The sequence below is a fragment of the Mastomys coucha genome, unplaced genomic scaffold (genome assembly GCF_008632895.1).
Source record: "Mastomys coucha isolate ucsf_1 unplaced genomic scaffold, UCSF_Mcou_1 pScaffold15, whole genome shotgun sequence".
Lineage (NCBI taxonomy): Eukaryota > Metazoa > Chordata > Mammalia > Rodentia > Muridae > Mastomys > Mastomys coucha.
The window spans coordinates 103,779,345-103,786,871 of record NW_022196897.1 but is presented as its reverse complement, the minus strand read 5'-3'; the positions used below and the strand labels follow the sequence as shown (position 1 = coordinate 103,786,871).

Here is a 7,527-nt window from a genome sequence, read left to right as displayed (position 1 = left end):
CCAGAAGGACCTGTTTTCAGTAGCCTGGGGATCTTTATAGAACCTGAGCACACAATTTGCTCTCCAGGGCAAATGGATCTGGTATTGCTGTTCTCCCTGGCTTTCTTGGACCTGGACCCTTCAGCATTTGCTTCCCTGGGGGAAAGGGGTTCCCACAGTCACCCAGCAAGTCTTTCCTTCGTCCCCTAAATAATATGGGTCCCTTCTTTCCACCACCTGCTCCTCTGATGGTCTCAGCAGTTTCCAAAGCATCCTAGCTACCCCCTCAACAGCCCTAGCTCACAGGTGCTAATTATCTTTGTGGGTTGGGAGAAGAAACTAAGGTAGAGAGAGGCATGAGATAACTCATCCAAGTCACCAGAAGCATCAATGAAGGCCTGACACACACTCTGGACTCTGCACAGCGACATGTCCCAGGTCTGGGACTTATCCCCTAGCATTCTTTACCTGGACCTAGAGACAGATCCACATAGTTTTCTCTCTTAACATAGAGATTTTGTGTGTGTGTGTGGGGGGGGTACATTTTTATGAAGTGGCTAATTTAGGACTGGCTCAAATTCATAAATTATTTGGAGTGAATGAATCATGGGTGACAACTTCAGAGATGAGATGGGCCATCGAAGGCATAAGGAGAAGCCATCCAGTTATAACCTGGCTCTGTGGCTCCACCTCAACCCTGAGCTCAGCTTCTCTCTTCATCCCTCTACTCTGTATAGACTTCCCTAGGCCCAGAGCTCTGTCCCATTTCTCTCTTTCCCACTTCCTCTTCCAGCCATCTGGATTTGGTACTCAGAAACCAGACAATCACTAACTGCAAGCCAGTGAGCGGGGACAAGCACTGTCTGGATCTCACGGCCCGCCAGGTACCACTGTCTACTGGCGACTTAACCCCCAATGCAACAGAGTTGAGAGGCATTTGGGTCACCAGGGTCCCACCCTCATGAGCGGACTGTTGTCCCTTCACAGTGTAGATCAGAGCGGGTGCAGCTCTTTTGTCTTTCTGCCTTCTGCCATGTGACATTTCAGTCAGCACAGAGGCTTTTGCTAAATCAGGGCCCTTTGACCTTGGATTTCCTGGCTTCTGGAAGTGAGATACAAATAAAGCTTCTTTGTGTGTGAATTACTTTGCAGTTCATTATTGCAGGATACTTGATCACATTGTGAACCCCAAGATCTAGAAAAAAACTTGTGTTCTGGCTCAGCCCCAGCACACACCTTTAATCCAAGAGCTAAAGAAGTCAACCCTAGTTCAAGAGGCAGACCTTGACCCGCTGACAGGGAACCAGCTGACTGGGATGAGCGTAAGCAAACAGAAAGGAGGCTCTGGGAGTCTAAGGGTGTGTAAGACAGCGTGGAGGAGGAGCAGAACTTTTCCCTCTGGGATGTAGGTAGAGTAGGAAGGTCAGCTGGGTGCTTCTCTGGCTCTCTGAGCGAGCAGGCTTTTATTACAGTGCCTGGCTCCTCGGTCTTGGTTTGGTAAACTAAATGGCTGGGATTTTGTGTTTAAAAACAATGGTACATACTACTTTGTAGTAGCACACACAGACAAGCCTCCTTCTCATTGGCCCCATTTTCTGCTTACTCCTTCTTGGACCCAAAGTCTAAGTTATGATGGAAGTAGAGTGTATGGGGGAGTCTGGGGCCGACATTTTCCCAGGTCATGAACACACACACATACACACAAGAGGGCTAAACTTGGCTAAGAAGTTTCCATTCCTTATGTTGTGCCCCACTTTGCTAGCTAGCCCACTTCTACCATAGAGACTCACAGAAATGAGCTTTTTTTTCTCAAGCTGCCTCCCTACAAAATGCCTGGCAGTAAGGTTTGCGGGGCCCAGCACTGCCCAGGTCTGACAGCTTGCTCTGCTGATGGGTGTTCCCGCTGACATCTGGACAGCGGCCACTAGGAAAAGCTCTCTGCTTCCAGCCACAGGTCTTCCAGAGGCTCTCCTTCTGCCTTCTGCAAGGGAGAGACACCGCACAGGGGCACCTCTGGGCCAGGTGGGGAGGGCACACCATCTTCTAGTATCTCAGCCTATGCCTCTACTGGCTCTGCCAGTCCTCTGTGCCCAGAATCTCCCACAGAGGCAGATATGGTCAGAGACCAGCCCAAAGGCTTTACTGAACCCTCTTAAGACCCCAGCAGACTTTCCTTCCGGTGGCCTGGCTTCTACCCTAGGCTCCCGCCCAGCAGAGCTAAGCCAGCTGCCTCCCTGAGGGACTGCTGTTGGCTTACACGTTCACTAGCATCTGCCATTCTGCTTGCAGCTGGGCTCTGGCTTCTGCTCAGTTCTGCAGACCTGGCGGTTCCCAAGGTTAAGAGTCACCTTTTGGGAGGAAGCAAGAAGCCCTTCCACAGCCAGGTCTAGAAGATACTCTAGTCTCTTCCTGACTGTGGTCCCTTGTGCTCTTTCTCCCAGGACAGGGAACAGTGCTGGTCATCCTGTGGAAAACTCCATAGAGTAGACTGGAGTCCCCCCCCAGGCCTGCACCTTCCCTGTGCCTGGCAAATCTCAAATGCACTCAATGTATGTGGGTGGGGGAGGGGTTATCAGAAAGGTTATGCAGTTCCTATAAGCCCTGCAGGGGCTCAGAGTTTCCACCCAAGTCAAATACTTCTAGGAGGGTTTATTCTTGGCGCCAAGTCCTCTGGTGCCCTTGTCATGCGAGTTCCCAGGCTTATCACCAGAAAAAAAAAATGTGGGTAAAAATGCTCACAGAGGGGGACCCTTCTTGACCAAAGGCCAATCCCCAATCTCAACTAGGTGAGCTTCCAAGCCCACCCTGGGAACTCAGTTTTCATCAGAACCAACTTAGGGAAAGACACCCCCACCTCCTCCAAAGAAATGCAAAATTCTCTGACCTTGGCATTCTCCACCAGTGGCTGCATTGCATTAGCCTTGCTCCCTGGAGCATGAACTTGAGTTCCTGGGACCTGATGAAGCCCACCAGCCCAGAACCCTGATCGGAAGTGGAGAGCCCAAGCAAGACTAAGGGTCGTACTAGCTTGCCCCCCTCCCCCGCCCCAGGCAGGCCCCTGGCCCTGGCCTCATGCTGACTTTCAGAGTTAGAGTCTGCCGGGTCAAGTTCAGGGAAAGGGCACGGGTGGGGAGTAGGAAACCAGTAGGTAGAGGACGCACCATAAATATTTGTGTAATGACTACATGAGGGGCAGGTGAGGAGGGTTTCTTGGAAGGAATCCTGGTGGCCCTGGCTTGGTTTGGCAGGAGCAGGAAGCAAAGGCAGGGACTGTAGAAACAAGCCCAGAGCCAGAAACTGGTTTCCACCAAGCTTGTTTCAAAATCTACCTGAAGAGGGGGTGGCCAACAGTCACCTCATGGGTCCTTAGTCCAAGAGCTCACAGCTTTTTTTTTTTTTTGTGAACATGGAGTTAGCCTCTCTGGCCTAGGTGAGGAATGGCCTCAATATATGGACACCCTGTCCCCAGCTCAAGAATCCAGAGCCTGCTGCTACAGTGGAGAGCTTACCTTGGCACTCCTGCTGGGCCGCTGGGCCTCAGCCGCTCCCACTGCAGGCTGCTGCTTGTCTAGAGCCCAGAAGCTTGCTGCTACCTTTAGGCAAAAAAGAAAAAAAAGAAAGAAAGGAAGAAAGAAAGAAAGAAAGAAAGAAAGAAAGAAAGAAAAGAAAAGAAAAACCCCAGTGATTTTCTCTTTCAGCCGCTTTTCTCCCGAAGGTCCCTGATTGGTGTCATCTTGTCTCTGTGGGCACAACCTCTCTGCCTGCGGCTTACTCACCGATGTGCCTAAAAGCCTGCCAGTCATGTGGGGGAGGGAGGGGGCCCACACCCCTCTGCCTGACACACATTGGGGGCATGCCTGAAAGGGGGTTTCAGGGTGGCCCCCAGCTGAGCCCAGCCTGTAGACTGCTCAGCAGGGACGCACAGAGGAGCTGAACAGCTTTGCCGAGGACAGTGATAAGATCCTTGGTAGGAAGGTGTTCCCTGGGCACTTGGGGCTGTCAGGAAGACAAGCGAAGAACCTGCAGACCCATGCCTGTGAGTTTAGTTCTTAACACTTGGCCAGGCCTCAGGACTGCTTCCTACCTTGGCATCTGGCCATGCCTCTGTCCTATGGACCCAGCCAGGGCTTGGGCCTGCCTGGGCAGGCAGCTGTTCTTCAGTCTGCTCAGGCCATGTGTTTGGTGTCCCTTCTCCCCAGCATGCATTCAAGACTACGCTGGCCCAGCATCGATCAGAATCAACCGCTGCCAAGTCCCCATCCCAGCTCTCTGCTGACCAGCCGCTGTCCTCAGCTCTGGCTGGGGCGCATACACACTGTGACACACCCTCACTCTCTCACACACGTGGGTCCACACCCAGTACAGAGCCACCTACCTGCACAGGCCTGCCTATGCCAATCCAGTCTTGCTTTCCAAATACCAATGACCCTGGAAGCCACACGTTTTACAGAAAGATCCCCTTGAGATCACGGTGAGCTCAAAGGCGGCCCAGAAGGACTCCAGTCGGTGTGGACTAGATTCCCCTTCTCTTCCAGAACCTTCAGAGGACACACGGGCAGCCTGAACACCATGTCTGCTATTGTATTCTGCCAGCCGAGGTCTCTCCGTGGGCACCTCTGGCTCCCTCTGTGCCTTCCATGTCCTTAGGAGGTAGTGGCAGCTTCCTGGCGAGTTCCATCTTCCTCCAAGCCGAGGTAGGGCGGGGAGAGTTAGAAGGGGCGGGCCTCAGGACACCTCCAAGTTTTCAGCTCCCCAAATAATCAGATGCAAAGGGGGAAGGAAGAAAAGCCAGGGTGGGTGGGTGACTCAGTGGCGGTGGGCCGGCTTAGTCACCTGGATGGCTGCTTACTGCTCCCGGGCATGTCAAGAACCGAGCAGTGCCCTCCCCCCACCTGCTGTGGTCCGCCGCTGCTGTCAGGAGGAGCTGGTGTAGAGCCCCCGGTGTGTCCGGGCTGCTGAGCAAGCGACAGCCGCTCCCGCCTTCCTCTGGCCAATCGATCAGGGCCCGGCAGCCCCGGCCACGGCGCGCCCCTCCTCCACCGTGCACCCCAGCTCACTTTGGGATTTCTCCATTAGATCCTCAGGCAGCGACCTGCTCCTGTAGGGCGCGAGCAGCTCCAACGTTGCCTGGCAATTTTGATATCGTCGGGGGTTGCCATGGGGAGGAGGGTGATGTCATTGACACAAAAAAACCCACTGAATTTACAAATCAGCTGGGGCTGGATCTATTTATAAAAGAACACGTTTCTCACTGCTTTCCTTGGCTGAGGGGGAGGGAGAGGAAGGACTGAGGGGTGGGATTCAGAGGAGCCTACTGTAGTTCACCTCACCGTTGTTCCCCAGAAGCCAGACCTTCTTGGCTCACGGCCAAGCCTAACCCCCTTCCCATCCCCGCCCCAGGTTTGCAGCTGTGGGTCTCAGCTCTGGCAGGCGCGGACACAGCTGGGCTGCGCACCCTTACTGATTCTCTCATCTGGTTTTGTCCCAAAGGGCAAAAAGGGTGAGGATGGAGGGTGGGATACTCAGCCCTGTGGGAACCATCTTTCCGTTCTTCCCTGCCCCAGCATCGCCCCTCCCATGACTAGAAACAGTTGCCTCGGCTGGAAAGGAGACTTGGGCTCTCAGGATACCCACCTGCCGGTTCCCTGGAGAGCATTTGGTGAGCTTGGCTCCTCCCTCCCTGTCTTGAGCATCCTGCCTCCTTCACTGGTTGTTTTTTCTCATGTCCATCTGGAAAGTGCCCAAATTCCCATGTTGGCCAATTGTTTGTCTTTTCCCTGTTCTCATGCATCATTCCCTTGAAATGTCCCCTCCCTGTGGTTTCCACTAAACTCTGCTGAAGGCTGACCTCAAACCTATGTAGCAGCTGCTCCATTGTGGACAGTCCAGCCCACATTGCCCAACACATGTTCCTAGACCCACAAGTACCCACAGGAGAAAGCTAGGAGGTTTTTTTTGTTTTGTTTTGTTTTGTTTTTTATTCTAATTACCCAAGGTGGCACTAATGTGTACGTGTTATTTTTGAATATTCGTTCTTAAAATTTGGCTAACAACCTAAGCTCTGAATTTTCAGTCTTGAGCTCACATCTCAGCTCTATTGTTCACTAATTGAGTGACTCTGGCATGCTGTTTAACCAACGGAACCTCAGTGTCATCATCTATAAAATGGAAACAATTTCACCTGCTTCCCAGATTATGGGAATTCAGTAAACAAAGCTCCCCGGTCAGGGACTGTTCCTCTGAGAGCTCAATAAACATCGGTGTTTTTCTCCGTTGGCCTATGTCATTTATTGTTCATTCTTATCTACCTAGTCACCAGGCTAACCTTCTAAAACCAGGACTCCAAGTCACTGCCTGTGCAAAGGTCTTAGGCCACACACGGGGACAACTTCAGTGTCCAACAACATGGACATCAAAATCAAAATACAAATGCCACTCAGGGGCCAACAAGGAAACATTTTCCCTTGAACTAGGTAGGCAGTTTTAGAGAATTCTGTATTTCCTTTTTGTCCTTCAAAATAACATCGTGAGGAAACAGTTGTAAACAATTTGTGTAGGCTCTAAAAGCAGACAGAAACAAGTTAAGTCAGAAGCAAATCTATGATGGATCATACCTGTAATTCCAGCACCGGGGGAAACTAAAGCAGGAGGGTTACTGTTAGTTTGAGGCTAGCCTAGGCTACATAAAGCATTCTAGGCCAGCCAGGGCTACAGAGAATCTGATCTCTTTCTCTCTTGCCCCTCCCCATATATATATTAGTATTGTTTATGATCAGAAAAAAAAATGGAAGCCATAAAAAGGCTCACAGATAGGGACTGACTAATATAGGAGGGTACTTTCTCATGCAACCAAATACCTGCTGGATCCTGATGAAGGATGGAATCAGGCCAGCAAGATGCCTCAGTGGGTAAAAGTGCAGCCACACTAACCTGACACCTGAGTTAGAACGCTGGGTCCCATTGTGGAGGGAGAGAAGTTGTCCTCTGAGCCACACATGTGCACCCTGGCATTCATGCCCATGTAAGTGCACACAGGCACACACATGTTAATAATAAAGTAAGAATTAATATTTGTATCTGTTATTCTGTGGGGGAAGAATGGCACTGATAACACAGAGATGACACCACGTGCTGCAAGACAATAGAAATCATCATCTCGTGTTCATTGAAAAGCACAAGCTATTTCTATACTTGTTTTTTTTTTTTAACTCTGCTGTTACCTTGAGAAGGGGGCTAATGAATCTTCTACTTTTTTTAAATTTTAACTTTTGCATTATCTGGAATTGTCACGGAGCATACTTTTCTACTTTTAAAAATCCTGGTTAAAAATAAGCAAGAAGGGGTGGAGAGATGGCTCAATGGTTAGGAGCACCAGCTGCTCTTCCAGAGGACCCAGGTTTGATTCCCAGCACCGCATGGCAGCTTGAACCACCTGAAACCCTAATTTTAGGGGATCTGGGGCCTTCTTTGGTCTCTGTGGGCACCACACACACACACACACACACGCACACACAAACATGTGGGCAAACATTCATACACATAAAATAA

General features: G+C 50.9%; 1 protein-coding gene across 5 annotated transcripts in view; it reads right to left on the bottom strand.

Annotated features, from left to right (window-relative positions):
- Pak6 (p21 (RAC1) activated kinase 6) overlaps window positions 1-5,336 on the bottom strand; it is a 36,609-nt gene extending 31,273 nt beyond the window's left edge. For 3 of the 5 annotated variants that reach the window (XM_031371462.1, XM_031371459.1, XM_031371458.1), the window contains exons 1-2: window positions 4,355-5,336; window positions 3,489-3,572 (exon numbers count right to left, since the gene is read on the bottom strand). The gene's annotated coding sequence lies outside the window, so the exon portion shown is untranslated. Of the gene's footprint in view, window positions 1-3,488; window positions 3,573-4,063; window positions 4,170-4,354 lie in introns of those variants that run through there. The other 2 variants (XR_004118791.1, XM_031371461.1) reach the window with 2 other exon arrangements.
- Window positions 5,337-7,527: the final 2,191 nt, after the last annotated feature.